Below are 15347 nucleotides of genomic sequence, written 5' to 3' on the forward strand. Positions count from 1 at the left end.
TCCGGCCCAGAGGTGGAGATTTCAGCCATGGCTAAATCCCCACCTCCAAGCCGGAAGCTCCGCCCCTGGGCCGGAAGCTCCGCCTCCGGGCTGGAATTTCCGGCCCGAGTGCTGACGTAAAGTTAGTAGTCGTAAATCTATTCTGTGAATACCAAAAGTAGTAAGTGCATTCTGTGAATACCAAAAGTAGTAAGTGTATTCTGTGAATACCAAAAGTAGTAAGTTTAGGATTTTGTCTTAAGCTAATTCTGTGAATCGGGCCCGTAGTCCTTAATGTGAGCGCCGTTGTGAACTCGAATGAGGCTTCACAAAAGGGGTGTTTACTGTTCTGTGTGCCAACCATAAGCCCATCAGTTGCACTTATGATCAATGACAGCTGTTGCGGAGCGAGAATTCTGTGGGAGGCAAGATAGGCGGGCTCTACTGTGCCACTCCGTGTGAGCCAGCAGCGCTGCACCCCACACTGTGAAAAGGGAGCAGTGGTGTGAAACTCTCAAGGTTTTCAGCAGCTAAGTGAGCAAACCTTCTGCCTCTGTGCATGTTTGCAGGGCTCCCGGGATATTGGCGCTACCTACTTCCAGGCAACACAACAGCCATGCTCCCGTAGAAAAAGCGGGAACACCAAACTTTTGAAAAGGGGAACATGGGCGCCAATGTAAAAAGCTGGATTTTTCCGCTTTTGAAAACAAATATTTACAAAAGTTGATTTAGGCGAGTCACGTAGCACAAAAGAAAGGTGTGTGGCTGCTATGTTTGCATTTGTGGTGAGCCATGCTGCCTGCTATTCACACACGCTGTATCCCGGTGATGACTGACGAGGAGGGAGGGGGAGAAGGGAGGGGGGATTGAGAGCATAGAGCAAGGAAAGAGACAACAATCAAACCATTATCAGCGCGGCGCTCGTGAAGAGGCGCAAGGCTGATAATGTATGTATGCGTGTCACATTTGTAAATTACATAAAAAGTATTTTGTAAAACAGCGACATGCAGCACAATTCAAACATTGTAAGTTAAAGCGTAACGTTGCATTTGTGGTGATCAACGTATAACAATAGGTGCCTGCTGTTTACACAAGCTGGAGCCCGGTGACTGACGAGCAGGGAGGGGGGTGTGAGAGCGGAGAGCGAGGGTGGAGGAAGCAATGAGACCATTAACAGCATGGCGCTCATGAAAGGGCGCTGTGCTGATTATGTATGCGTGTGTGTGTGTGTGTGTGATGCTCGACCTCAAAAAAAGTAGTCCCCAAAATAATATATAAACACTCTCAGCGTAGGGAAACTGTAGTTGGTCGGTGCTGCTTCCTCCCAAAATGGAAGTGACGTATGGGATTGCCAGCTGAACAGTAAGCGAGATAACAACAGCAATGCTAGAGTTAACCAATGGTAAGCGGCAGGAGAAATTACCCTCAATTTTGTATTTACTATAGGTCTTGCAGTGCAAGCGCTGTCTACGCGAGACCTAAAAAATTGGTAACTAAGGCCTAGATGCTTCATTGTAACATTTTGCGATTTCTTAATTGCGAAAATTAAGGAATCGCAATTAAGAAATCGCAAAATGCTATGCATAAAAAAATCGCAAATTGTTTTGCGATTCGGTATTTTTCCTTAATTGCGATTCACAATTTGCGAATCGCAATTCATGAAAACCCTTTCAATTGATTCCTATGGGCCAAAAGGCCCATAGGAATCAATGGGAAGGCATTCACATTTTGCGAATTTCAAATTGCGATTCGCAAAATGTGAATGCAATTTCAAGGGTGCAAGGGGGTTCAAAGAACCCCTCCCTGCACCCCTGAAATTGAACTGTAAGTGCAATTTACACACACACATGACCCAAGGACATGTGTTTGTGTAAATTAAAACTTTCAAATATGCAACTAGTGCATGTTTGAAAGTTTTCGGTAAATTAGCATGAAGTTCAACTTCATGCTAATTTACCCCTTCCAAATTGCGAATTCGCATTTAAGAAATCGCAAAATTGCGATTTCTTAAATGCAATCGCAATTTAAGCAATCGCAATAAAATTGCGATTTCTTAAATTGCGAAAATAGCAAAATGCTTCATGCATCCCAAAAACGGGATTTGCATTCGCAAACGGCCGAATTTTGCGATTCACACAGTTTGCGAATGCAAAAACCCTTGATGCATCTAGGCCTAAGCTCTGTAAACAGGCTTCCAGCTATCCTTTAGGTTCGACTACAATACCGCTAGAGATGCTTTACTCTACTACCCATGCTTCTTTCGATTCCTTCCTTTCAGTGCTCTGTACTAACCACAAGACGTTTATAAAACTCCAAAGTAAATAAATAAATAGATAAATAAATAAATGTTATGTGTGGGCCTGCCAGCCAATGAGATGGTCAGAGGACACCACCAACGAGCATTCCTCATTTTGCAGGTTTGTTAATGAGTGTAGAATGGGAACCATGGCCTGTCTGTGAGCAGCTACAATTTGTGTAGGTGATGCCCTGTACACATCTGACGTGCTTACCCAGGGATTCCCTTTATCCAATGTGCAAATCCCCGAGTCCAGCGCATCCATAACTCACTGATGGCTATGGGGAAAAAGCATTTACAGCTCTGTCAATATCATGCAGGTAGATAAAAATGCTGTTGTTACAACGACCTTGTTGTTACCACGCGTGCCTTTACATCGCAAGACCTTACAATAACTTGCGCTAAGCGGCGTGTAACAGCAGGGAATGTGCTGGATTTTAAATCCAACACCTTCCCTGCTGTTGCGCTAACTGGAGTAGGAATAGTAATTAATTCTATTTCTAAGTCCCGCACGCCACATAGTGCAAGTCATTGAAACGCCTTGCGATGTAATGCCACGCTTGGTAACAACACAGTCGTTGTAACAACCGCGTTGTTACCTACCGCGTGGTAAAAGCACACATTGTAACGTGCTACATTTATGGCTATGATGGCACCGTGCCCCTGCCCCTTCCTTGTGTTTCATTAGCCCCAGTGACTCCCAGATTTGACAAATAATCTTCATCACTATAATCACCAATATTAATATTAGTAGTAGTAGTAGTAGTAATGGTAGTAGTGGTAGTAATAGTAGTGGCGTTAGTAATATTAATTATTATTGTCGTTGTTGCTGTTATTGCTGGTGAAGTTGCTATCCCAATAATATTGTTGATGTCCATACCAAAATGATGGTTCATAGGTGGTCAGCTACAAAACCAGCTGACACAAGATAAGTGAAAGGCTCAGGCCTGCCCTGGAAAATGGAAAACACAATGTGGGAGGAAAGTAGAAAATAAAATGGAGAATCACTTTATGGGGCGCTTCTTAGATTATAGCATACTATCACATTGTTTTATATGTGTTTTCTTACTTTTAATTTATTTTTAAATATATTTTTGTAAAATAAATTTAATTTAAATATATTTTTGTATTTTTATTTGACGCTGAACATTCTGTGATTCTGGGCAAATCGCTTAATCTCCCAGAGCCCAACAAAAATGAATGCTTCCTCATGTAACGCAACTGGTGCTATGTAAAGCTGTAAAGCGCTCTAATACCTGATACCTTCGGGTCAAGTGATCGCTATATAAAACTCCATTAAAAAATTGTATTTGTGTTACAGACTTGATTGATGTAAGAAAAAAGCTAAAAATGAATGAACAATATTAAAGAGTAAAATGACAGTTAAATGGAACGCTACTATCAATTTTCCTAACTGATATAAACACAGAAGCACAACGATTAATAGAAGTCTAGTGTTAGAAAACAGGGATTTCTCTGCAGACTGGAGGAAATGTGTGAAAATTTATGGACTGGAAATAGAGGGCAGGTCAAGATCCAGAGAGGAAGAGGCGATGCCTAAGGGCACCTTAATGCCTTCCTAGTATTCCAGCCCTGCCAAGTTTCCCAGGTCCATGCGTGATGTGCTGCTCCAGTCCGGGGTTTTTCTTTGAATTCTGGGACTTGTAGTGTTTATTTCAATTTAATACAGGACTACAAGTTCCACACTACAAAGAAATAAACCTGAACTGGAGCAGCACATCATGCATGGACTTGAGAAACTTGGCAGCTTTGGCATTCATTTGAGTATGAAGTCATGTGTGTGCTTGTATGTTTGAGCAGGCGTCCCAAAAGTTCAAAGAGGATTCAAAGACTCTACGGTTCACCTGGGATACCAGGGCTCAAGGTATTTCACAGGAGGCCAATGAAGCTCCCACTGCCAAAAAACCAGTGCCAATGTTACCTACAAATCAGAACACACATGGGGTTCCCCTGGTAACCCCCAGCAGTTTGAGCAGAGAAGAAACAAATAATTCAAAGTAGGGCACTTCCTGAGGGAAAGATTGAACAATTTACACAGATACACCAAGTTTCTCAGGTCCATGCATGATGTGCTGCTCCAGTTCAGGTTTTTTCTTTGAATTCTGGGACATGTAGTCTTTTTTATTGCAATATAAAACAGGACTACAAGTCCCACAATACTAAGAAAAAAAACCTGACTGCAGCAGCACATCATGCATGGACCTGAGAAACTTGGCAGCTTTGTAATTACACAATCCTAAGGGCCTGTTTTCGATGTGCCTACATGGCAGCAGTCTGGGCGCTGAAACGGGTCTCTCACCACAGGTACCTTTTTGGACCCTACTAAAGACTTTTCGGCCAGAGTATACCACAAAAGTATTTTTGTTCCAAGCACAACTGAGGCAATTGGTCCAGCAGCTGGCATTACCCTGGTCCTTACTTCTTCTGGCCTGACAACTTGACATTCTTTTGATGAAACACACAAAAAAGAGGTTCTTGTGTTGTCTCCTGGTGAGTTTTTTTTTTTATTTTGTATTCGGGTCGAAGCGCGTCAACATACTTCATACAACGCTCCCCTCCGAACACCAATATAAACAGGAAGCGAGCTACAGGGTTGATCACACATTCCGTAGCACTGTCATACATCAGCTTCGAATGGCTTCAACCAAGATGAATTCTGGAATAATGGTCTATAATTATTTTGCATTATATAGAAGGACTCCATATATTTTGTGCTGTGTATATAGTAGTTCTGAATTGGATTAGTGTTGTGAAATGTGTGTTTGTACTAATTGTTATATGTCAATGGGCCCAATTCACAGAATGAACTTTCTACTTTTGGCATTCACAGAATGCACTTACTACTTTTGGTATTCACAGAATGAACTTACTCATTTCGGTATTCACAGAAGTTAGGACTACTAACTTTAGGACTCCTAAATGCCTTCTGTGAATACCGAAAGTCCTAAAATTATGATTTTTCTCAATTTAGTAGTAGTAAAGTTAGGACTCCTAACTTTAGGATGCCTAAATGCCTTCTGTGAATACTGAAAGTCTTAAAATTACGATTTTTCTCAATTTAGTAGTAGTAAAGTTAGTAGTCCTAACTTTACTACTACTAAATAGATAAAAATCCTAATTATAAGACTTTCGGTATTCACAGAAGGCATTTAGGCATCCTAAAGTTAGGAGTCCTAACTTTACTACTACTAAATTGATAAAAATCCTAATTTTAAGACTTTCGGTATTCACAGAAGGCATTTAGGCATCCTAAAGTTAGTAGTCCTAACTTTACTACTACTAAATAGAGAAAAATCCTATTTTTAAGACTTTCGGTATTCACAGAAGGCATTTAGGCATCCTAAAGTTAGGAGTCCTAACTTTACTACTACTAAATTGAGAAAAATCCTAATTTTAAGACTTTCGGTATTCACAGAAGGCATTTAGGAGTCCTAAAGTTAGTAGTCCTAACTTCTGTGAATACCGAAATGAGTAAGTTCATTCTGTGAATACCAAAGGTAGTAAGTTCATTCTGTGAATCGGGCCCAATGTGTCTTATTTGTAAAAGGCATGACTTGTGTGTATTGCTATACAATTTTTCTCATGCATTGATAATCACGCTCCAACCGCTAAGTCAATTAGTATTACTCTGTGCCACGGAAAGTTATAAAAATGGTCTGAAGGAAGTATTATTATTTAAACGTTAATGTATAGTGAATTTAAAAACATTATTTGGTTATACTCTGCTTTTAAATAAACAGACAAGGTCCCACATGGCCACTTCCTCTAAACCAGGCCAGTATTCTGGAATTCTGTAGTACCTAGTGTAGCATTGCTTTACCAATCCAAGATGGGCAACATGCTGGTTTTAAATGTGGCAGCCATGCTAGAACTTTAAAACATCAACAGACTATGTACAATACCTACGCATGATTAATACCTGCTGCAATGTTTTATGGTATTATTGTCAACATATGCCTGCTGTTTTTAGGCAGCAGCATGTTTTCTATTTCTTACTTGTATTCTTTACATTTATCTTGCATTTGTTGCTGAGTTTGTGTGTGTTTTATTGTGGTTGTGTACAGTGCTTAAAATGGAAATCTAGAGGTGCAGATACTCACTCTTTAGAGTGCCTGTTTGCTCCTGAGAAGTGCCAGTACTCTTCCATTAAATGAATTGTACCAGTGTTGAAAAGTGCAGGTACTCTTCATTTCAAATAAAGAAGTGCAGGTGCTCATTACGGGACCGTACCTGATCAATTTAAAGTACTGGTTGTGTCACAGGGTGAATGAAAGAATCAGTCAGTGGATGAACGGATTCATAAACTAGACCTACTGACATTGCCAATGCTTGTTTTAGTAGTGTGCCCTTACATATGCAGTCACTTGTAGTAGAAGTAACAGCAGTAGAATTGCAACAGTAGTAGTAATATGAGCGGTAATACCAGCATTAGAAGGGGCAACCTTGGTAGTAGAAGCAGTAGTAGTAACAATGTTAGTGGTAGTAGAAACAGCAATGTCAGAAGTAATAATAATATTAGCAGTAGTATTAGTAGTAATAGTTGTAATAGTAATAGCAGTAGTGGTAGGAGTATCAACAATGGTGGAAATAATAGTAATTGCAGTAGTAATACTTGTAGTTATAGAATAGTAATAGAAGTAGAAGAATCAGCAGTGGTAGAAGTAATACTATCATTAGTAATAGCATGAGTGGTAGTAGAAGTGATAATAACAGTAGTAACAGCTGTACTCGTAGTCTTAGTAATGAAGTAGTAAAAGTAATAACAGTAGTAGCAACAGGAGTAATTTTTGTATTAGCAGAGATAGCAGTAGTTGTAGTAGCAGCATAACCCTTCAAAACATTTAAGCAACATTTGATTATTAGCAAGCATCCTTCCTGTGTGTTCTCATCAGGAATATAGTGGTACTTGTAAATTCTACAGGCCAATATCTCTCATTAACCTAGTGACAAAGATCCTGTCCAAAGCCCTGGCGGATCGCGTGCTTGTGATGAGATACACCATCAGTCACCCCAAAGACAGCGGTTCCAAGAGTGTGACAAGGGGTCAACCCTGCTTTATCACTTGGAGTCTGAGGCAGTAGTGGCTACTACCGGACTTGGGTAGTGGGGTGTGGAGGGTGGAGGTGGGGGGTAGATGGGGGAAATTAAAAAGCTAACATTTAAAAAAAATACTTACCTTACTACGGCCTGTGTTGCAGCCAACACTCCTCTGATCCTCTTCATCTTCTTGTCTTCTTCCTGTCTGTGAGTCTGGCAGCAGGAAGCACCCGCGCTCCTAAGCTCTCCTGTGATTGGTCTGAGCGACGTAGTTCGGCACGCAGACCGAGCTTGGGAGCCTGGACATGTTGTCCACCCAGGCTGTAATGCAGCTTGGATGGAGAACATGGCAAGGGCTCATGACAGTTTTGGGCGGCCCGAGAGGGCAGGTCAAAATGTCATGCACACCTGGAGTGCCACCACTCCTCCTCTGCAGTGCTCTGGCGTCACGGGGCCCAGCCCCGCCCCATGAAACAACGGAGCCACTGCAGACGGAAAAAGAAAATGATAATAACATTATGTTATTATCATTTTTTCCCTCTTTTTTTCCTTTTTTCACTGGTCGGAGAGCAGTAGGGTGACGCTCCTCCGCCTTCACATAGGAGCCGCCACTAGTCTGAGGGTGTGTGATGTCACTCTGGCTACCCTCAACTTGTTGATAAATCAGCAGCCATGCAGGCATTTGTGGCTCCACTGTGGGTGCCACCATCATTGTGTGCAGGATTCTGGCTCAATATATAGTGTGCCAAGATTAGGTACACTGTACAGAGAGTCCAGTGAGACCCAGATTGGTACTACTTGGGGTAGTGTGAATTAGCAGTTAGGTGTATCAGAGGGTCGTGCTAAGCATTTGCTGTACTCACAGAGGCAATAAATGAGACACACAATCAAGAATAAATCCGAGACCAATTAGCAAAAATAACACAGATTTTTATATAATTTTAGGACAAAGAACTTTTTCAACAGGTAAGTTCTTATTTTGTTATGAATTCTTACAGTTCCGAAAATAATAACTCACCGTTGTGCACACTTACACATAATAGAAGTCTATGGAGAAAAAAAGAAAAATGAATAGAAAATTGTACATTTGGTTGTCTGGGTTCATCTTCGGGTTCTGGGAGTGTAGCAAGGCCAGGTCCAACGCCCCATTAGCAGATCATCTGGAACATCCCGGATTTGGCCAGGAGCAGGGTGCTGACTGCTGAGGTCGTTGGTAGCAGGTGCGCTACAGAGAAGGGGGCCACCTCAAAACAGACTTAACAAGGGGACTTACAGGTAAGTCTAGGGGACCCTAAATGAGGGATCAGGTCTCAAGGGCCTCAGGATCATGGGAGCACAGCTGGTATGTCGGTACTCAGGGTTGGTGGGCTGGGTGCAGTGCAGGTAGGTCACCTAGGCTCTGTGCGTCAATATGGTCTTCGCGGTCCATGGCAAGCAGGTTGCAGGGATGATTTCTGGACAGCTGGGCCACTCACAAAGTGGGTCGGAGGGTAGGTAAGTAAATAATAATTTATTTACAGATTAATGAAAATCATTACAAATTTAAGCCACATGGGAAGATAAAACAAAAACAATTGCTAAAAACATTGTAGACTAAAAGGAGCTCATTCTTAAAAGCGTCATGCTATACAAAAAGGATGACTGCATTCATTACATCCGATATTCCTTTAAAGTGCTATGTGCCCGGATACTATTGGTATCTGCAAGGATGTGTGTGCCAACTTCAGGTTGGGGGGCCTCAACAAAATCTAGGAAGTCGACAAAGGTAGATTTAGCCAGGCAGGTTGAAGAAGACTGTGGCCCCTAGATGGATGGGGGCTGTATATTTAGTGGTAATAAGATAATGCCACCTAAGTAAACGTACTAGTTCCAGTTAATAAACACAATCCTCAGCACACGTATGTAAGGTAAAAACAAAAAACGCACAATAGTGTGCACAAATTGAAAACAAAAAAAACGAATTCCGAACTATCATTATTAGTGCGGGCAGATGACTTCTCCGCGCCTCGTAGTCGTACTCGAGGACCTGGCAGTGTCACGCACGGACGGATCACGCTGCAAGCCAGCTTGCATATTGGATCGAATTGAAGATCCGAAACTTGTTAGGAGCCGGAAGAATAGAATCTGGCAACCGATTTCGTTTTTTTGTCTAATGTAGGATGGAATTATCACCACATGAGAAATTCTTACCGGAGATATTGGAGCTTTGAGAAAGTCGCAGGACGAATTCCCAAAGTTTGCGATGAAACACGTGTTGGCTGACAAGGAACTTTATGTAATAATGGAAGGAAAAGAATAAAGGAAGAAGGAACAAAGAAAGAAAGATCACAAACACTATTTTCAATTTGTGCACACTATTGTGCGTTATTCGTTTTTACTTTACATACGTGTGCTGAGGATTTTGTTTATTTGTTGTGTTGGCTTTGGCCACAATTTAGGGGAGGTTGGTGGTTCTCGTCACCTTACAGCACCATACTCCGATGCTTTTTACAACTGATAAATGTGTGATTGTTCCTAAGTGGCGCCTTTATACCTAATACCATACCGCTGATCGTTTTGAATCCTGACGAGTTCCAGTTCCTTTGTCCGTAGTGTCCCTGAGGGGGGAGAATTCTCGTCTAGCGTGGCAGAGGGTGCGGATAATAATTTGTTCACTTGTAGTGGAACCTTGGCAGACCTGCAGGAAATCTGGATTGATTTGCTATTCAATGGCGTCATCACCGCGCAGCAGCAGGATCTTATCTTGAGTCCCTGAAGGGCAGGGCAGAGTGATTTCTGTCTTCATTGATTGACAGAGGGGCAAGTGCACAGAAAATGTATTAAGCTTTCATGGAATTGGTCACACAAATGGCAAAGAGAATTTGCGCATCTTTGTTTCCAGGACAGAACCTGATCTTTTGAAGGAAAGGCTCCCGATCAGATTATTAGAAAGAGATGCTGGATAGTTTGAGAGATGTGGCACCTAAGGAAGGGTTTGGGACTCCAGTTGCTATAAGATTGTAAGACTGTGCAGCCGTGCTTTTTTCTAGCCATATCCGCTTTCTCAAGTGACCAAGATTTTTCAGTAATACTAAAAAGGGCTGTAATTTGACGCTGTAAGCCGATGTGTAAGCCGATTGGAGTCTGGCTGCATTGAACGATTTCGTCTGCGTATTGTAAACTTCACACCGGTCTATTTGCGAGTTTTGATGGATCACTCGACACTTCTGATAGCAGGGCTTCCAAGTTTGATATACATATATATATATATATATATATATATATATATATATATATATATATATATAGAAGAGACAGGGGGCAAGGACGCATCCTTGTTTTAGGCCAATGAATGTGGGGATCTTACTGGTCATTATGTCCCCCTTACCTATTTAAATGTTTACCCAAGTATCTGTGTATAGTTCAGTGATGGCCTTGAGAAGGTTTTAGTGTACACCCCATCTAGCCATCTTTGCCCATAGGAGGTCCCTCAGGCCCATGTTGAATGCTGCTTTTAAGTCGACAAAGCAGGTGTATAAGTTTGAGGCCTTGTGATTTGCCTTTTTGATTAGAAGGCTAAGGACCAGGAGATTAGTGGTTTGCTCATACCAGCCCTATGGCCAGTTTGAGTGGTCGGGATGATGTTTTCGGCAGATGCCCACGCTTACAGATCAGTTAAATGGTTTGCAGCGTAAAGTTTAACTATGACATCAATCAGAGCGATTAGTCTGTAATTCGCTGGGTTTGTCCGTGAGCCTGACTTGAAGATGGAGTGAAGAATACTACCTCTCCATGATGCTTTGATTGTATAGGTGGTAAATGCCAAATTAAATAAGGGAGTACAATACCATGCCCAAAAGGCTTGCTCGTACTTGTTTCAGTTGTTGGAGAGCAGTCCCTGTTTCTACCTGGCAAGCTGCTTAGATTTGGGCTTTGGGATGGCTTTCTTCGCTGCTTTGGCAGACTCTCGAATCCTGTCTAAAATCATAGTGGCATTAGGGACATAAGGTTGCTTTGCCTTTTCAGTGCCCTTCCAGCGCCCTTGCTGCACTAATCCGCTTTTGTGCACAGGGTCTCCTGGAGGAGAATGGGGTGTTTGTGCAGTCACAGCTGGTTCCCCCACCCCCTCTGCTGTGTTCTCCGTTATTGGCTTGCTGCTAAAGAGCGGTGCAGGGGCTTGGAAGTTCAGTGTAGAGTTTTATTTTTATTTTTAGGTGGGATGTAGGGCTACTCCCCCCTTTTGCTGTTGTGGCCGCTCACATCTTCCGGGAGCTGCGTTGGAGTTCTTGAGGGTTGCTATGGTCACGCTGGGGTGGGCTTAAACAGCGAGAGATTACGCTTGAAGCTGGGCGCTGTAGGAAAACGTTTTGAGGCTGATGCGGCAAGCGGGTGCTGGTGGGAGGGGACTAAGCGGAACATGCCCGGCCGCCTGCAAGATCTAGCTGGGCTGCTTCGGTGGGGGCACGGGTTCACACTTAGCAGATGGTAGTTAGGACCACTGTGCTTGTATCTCGACCTCACCTTTGAACGCAGCTGCCATGTCCTGCTGCCGACTATCCAAACTGAGGCGAGCTGAGAATGGTTTGTGGTAGCTTGACACCTGTTTTCCAGTTGGGGTCTGCTGTGCTGTGCACCGTTGTACCCCCCGAAGATACAGGTTGCAGGAGGCTGAGGGCGGCTGAATGCCGGCGCAAACGTAGGGTCAAGCAGCAGTCTTGTTCACGGGCTGGTATCGTGGGCCCGTGAACCTCACCTCAACTCGCCTTGCATTAAATTGGGGACCCACAAGCACCAACCGCGTGTGGTCTCTCCTGGGTGTCAGCCTCTTCAGTCAGGGGGGCTGGGGACAGCGTCCCTGCTCCTGTTTTCCTACTCTCTCCGCTTCTACTCCGTGCTGCCATGGCCCGCCTCCGACTCGCGTCACCTTTAACAGTGGTCCACAGTGCCCAAGCATCAATCACAGGGCACTCACCACAAAGGACGAGTCTTAGGGGTTCTGATGTCCCTTGTTGGGTGCTTGCTTCCTGGACAGTTGGAGTCCGAATTAGACTCTTCATCTCGGTTGCAGGTGGTCTGGTCCCGAAGGTATTGCTACAGAATGGCTCGGGTAGGTCCTGGAGTCTTCTCACTTATTGGGGGGACAGATCTGACCCTATGAAGCAGGACTACCACTTCTGGTTCGGTTGCTGCGTTGCCAGCGAGTAGCAAGTCGGTAAGTCAGAATCCGTGGTTTTGGTGCCTGCAGACTGCAAGGGAGAAGCTCCTCAAATCGGAGGGAGTTCTCTGGTGATTGTCGAAGGGATGGAGGTACTCTGGGGTTCTTGGAGGCCTCACAGCAGCAGGACAAGACAACATACCGTGATGGATGAGTACTTGAGCCAGCAGGCAGGGTTATGCACCAAAAGTCTGCAGCGGCTACTCCGTTCTTAGGGGCTTTAAATGGAGTACCAGGGTGACTACACAATCTGTGTGACCACTTGCCGTGGGAAGGGGGACAACTCTGACCCTGATATGCTAGTACCTTCCATCCCAAGTTGGAGGAATTGGAAAAGTGGTGTCCACATCACCTGCCCCCCCTTAGGGGCCAGTTCTGGCTGAATGTGGCCACACTTTCTAGTCTAACTAACTTTACCACCTGTCCTCCCACCAAAAGTGGAGCAGTACAGGGCATTAGCATCCTCCACTAATTGGAAATGCCTGGGTTGCATTTTAAAGGCGGCATCGACTTTGAAGCTTCCCCCTTTGAATGCCATTCTGGCCTGGCCGATCAGTGAAGCACCTCCGCCCAGGAAAGGCATTGTTCCTAGCCTCACTGAGCGAAGGATCTCATCCCATGAGGTTAGAAACATGTCTGTGGTGGCAGGCTGGCTAAGACTAGCCCGAGACCACACCATTGTTTAGTAGGTTTGCAGGGGGCCCCTAAGGTGTCCTCGGTGTGCATTTATTATTAAATCCAACACGGGCATCAGTGTGGATTTATTAAAACAAGATGTTAGGTACCAAACAACAATGGGTAGAGTGAGGCGTTCATGGCACGGGAGTCTGTAATAATGGTTGTCCAGCCCATCTACTCTATACTGCTTCCCTGCAGGCTTACAATATCCAAGAATGGACTCAGATATTGTAGGGTCAAATCTGCTCAGGTAAATATGACCACATGTGGTATAGTGCACCCTGCCTTAGAGCAATAGAGCAATAACGCCTGCAGGAGGGGTGACTTACCTATATCTCATGCAGATCTGCGGGTATGGCACAGAGGAATGTATACCATGCTGACTCTTCAGTTTTGTCTGCACCATGACACACAGCCTGCAGTTTGTAGGTCTCAGTGAAGTGTTTCTAGGGTGGCACAGTTTGTGGTGCAGCCCTAGTGGACCCTCACCAGTCCCAAAGCCCTAGGTACCAGGGTTACCATTTAGTAGGGACCTATAGGGGTTGCTGCAGTTGTGCCAATCATTGTACCGTTTTGGGAAAGAGCTCTGGCACTATGAAACTGGTTAGCAGGCACCCAGTGCATGTTCATTTGAAATCACATCATGTTCCAGGCAAAAGTGGGGGCTATCCATGTCAAAAGAGGCTCTTTCCTACATTGTGCATCTTGTAGGAGATGTGAAATTTCAAAAAGTGGCAGCAACTTTCATCACTGGAAGCCGAGGATGTGTCAATTAATGGGGGTTCTGTGTGCACACCAGTGGCTGTACTAGACATTATTCAATATTGAGATTATTGAAATGCCTTTGAAAATGTAAACATTCATAAATAATAAAACATAAATTCTAACGCCCAAAAACTGACCAGTACGTATTCCTGTGATCAGAACTCAAAATAGATTTGTAGCAAACACACACAGACAAAACATCTTTTTTTTAAAGAAAATAATTTGATTTCCAAAGAAAACATCATGTGGGTTAGGATCAGGTTTTGCTTTCATTATTACAGATTGCCAGTAAAGCACTCCATAAACACAGGTGAAAGCACAGGAACACATTTCTGACAAGTAAATCAAACAATTTTGAATACAGAGGCACTGCAGGTCAATTTACAGCGATGCAAAGAAATATAATTTACAGGGCAACACGATCTGTCATACACTGAATATATTGACTCTATTTAGTTCCACTTATTATTATCAAAAATAGAAAGTTCTGTTAAAGAGACGTGTTTCTATGATAATTTTCACAATGAATCCTACAGGAACACCTGCCTATCAGGATATTAAGCAAGAGTAACTACATTCACAGCATTTATAAAAGTATTAAATGTTTACTAGTCGCAATAGGAGGCACAAAGCGAGAAAGATAAAACAGAAGCTAGGGCTGAAATTAATCAAGGCTAAGAGGGAAGCGAAATTTGCTTGTTTCGCTGACTTCATTTTTGCTGTTAATTGTTATATGTAAAGCACACTATCTAAGCTTCTTGGCACTAGTGAAAGCCCAGAGTACATGCAGCAGTTGTCTCTTCAGAACAAGTTAGGTGGGGGAACAACCAGGTTTTCAATTGTTTTCTCTGTTTTGGCAATGAAGGCTGAGCAAGGAAGGCGGCTGGCAAAGAGTTCCAGAGCTTTGCTGTGGCCACTGACAAGGCTTAACCCCTTCCTTGCTGCCGTCGTCCATTGGCCGACGGCAGCACTACCTCCCCAGTGCTGCCGTCGGCCAATGGCCGACGCGGCCCGCCCGTTTTGCGGAAGTGCCGCACTGCGGGAAAATCGGGGCCGCGGTAAAGGGGTTAAGGTACATGGAAATGTGTGTCATATAAATGTTGATGCAAGGAAAGAGAGAGATTGAGCAGAACTGGCTTTTGGATGATAGTCAAGGACCTGGACATCATCCCTGAGTAGAACAGGTGAAATTTGTTCCCATTTCTTGCCCTATAATCCAGCCATGTCACTAGCCATTCTAAGTTGTATTGTGGAGCAGTCTGCAGCTGCAGAAGGACTACCAGGGGAAACTGTCTCTGCGGCAGGTCTTGCCCCGGCGTGTATCTTCAACTGTCCATCACATATTAACTGACTGATCCATTTTGTGAGCTCTAAAAA

The 15347-nt window shown here is 43.6% G+C and overlaps 1 protein-coding gene across 1 annotated transcript in view; it reads right to left on the reverse strand.

The window, feature by feature from the left end:
- Positions 1 to 15347, reverse strand: part of DRD3 (dopamine receptor D3) — an 835727-nt gene that overhangs the window by 654106 nt on the left and 166274 nt on the right. The gene's annotated exons all lie outside the window — the stretch shown is intronic.

The sequence above is a fragment of the Lissotriton vulgaris genome, chromosome 8 (genome assembly GCF_964263255.1).
Source record: "Lissotriton vulgaris chromosome 8, aLisVul1.2, whole genome shotgun sequence".
Taxonomy (NCBI): Eukaryota; Metazoa; Chordata; class Amphibia; order Caudata; family Salamandridae; genus Lissotriton; species Lissotriton vulgaris.